This window comes from Tiliqua scincoides, chromosome 4 (genome assembly GCF_035046505.1).
Source record: "Tiliqua scincoides isolate rTilSci1 chromosome 4, rTilSci1.hap2, whole genome shotgun sequence".
Classification (NCBI taxonomy): domain Eukaryota; kingdom Metazoa; phylum Chordata; class Lepidosauria; order Squamata; family Scincidae; genus Tiliqua; species Tiliqua scincoides.
The window spans coordinates 133,813,162-133,814,240 of record NC_089824.1 but is presented as its reverse complement, the minus strand read 5'-3'; the positions used below and the strand labels follow the sequence as shown (position 1 = coordinate 133,814,240).

The window sequence follows — 1,079 nt, the reverse complement described above, 5'->3', positions numbered from 1 at the left end:
GTCGCAGCCTTCCCCTGCCCCACTGCCTCCTCCCTGCCCCAGCAAGGACTTATTGTGGGTTTCAAACTCCGGGAGAGTTTGAAAACCGCAGCCCTAGCATCTCCAGGTAAGGCTAGGTAAGTCTGTCTGAGAGCTGCTGGAGAGCTGCTTCCAACCACTGTAGACAACACAGAACTAGATGGACCATAGTCTGACTCAGCAGAAGGCAGCACCATATATAAGGTCTCCATTTGACCACTCCATCGTCAAGCAGGTATATGAATCTGGTTTTCATTTTTTAATGGGAAATATACTAGTTGCCAAACAGTTCATATTACACACAACACAGAAAATGAATATATTTTGAATAGATGTCCAGCTGATAGAGCAAGCAATAGAACACAGTCAAGAAGATTTAGGCCCCAATCCCATTGGGTCCTGTGGTGCTGGAACTAGCTCTCTGGCAGTGCAAGGTCCTTTACGGCAGTGTGAAAGCCAGGCCACTGTCGTATGTTGTCAGGCAACTGTTATCCTGCACATGCCTGATCTCGTTTGATCTCAGAAGCTAAGCAGGGTCAGGCCTGGTTAGTACTTGGATGGAAGACCGCTTGGGAATACTGGGTCCTGTAGGCTTATACCATAGTCTTTTGAGACTGAAGGTTGCCAACCACTGCCACAAACTGCGTAGGTACAGCATGTGCATCCCTGGCTCTGGGAGTCTCTGCAAAAATGAAAAGCTGGTGGCAGGGACAGGAGGACATTCAAGGGTGTTCCAAGGCAGGAATGGGAAGGGCAGGGTGTAGTGGGCTGGAGAAGTAGGATCTCTGTGTCAAATGTGCACGCCATATCCTATATGCCACCTTTTGCTCCCCCACCCCTTTCCTTGGTCTTATATTAGTGATATAGTTGGTGTAGGTCCAAGGAGACCCATAAGCTATCAGGGGGTTACTAAAAGAGATAAGTAAAAATACCTTTGGCAGGTTTCCTGATTGTCCCGTTCACCACTGGATCCAGCACAGCTGTATTGCCACCAATGGTGGGGGATAGGATTGGACAGCAAGTGACAGTGTAGCATGTCGGAGCATACTAGCATAGAGGTT

At 48.5% G+C, this 1,079-nt stretch overlaps 1 pseudogene; it reads left to right on the top strand.

Moving 5' to 3' along the window:
* The first annotated feature begins 491 nt into the window (after positions 1-491).
* Positions 492-612, top strand: LOC136650302 (5S ribosomal RNA; annotated as a pseudogene).
* Positions 613-1,079: the final 467 nt, after the last annotated feature.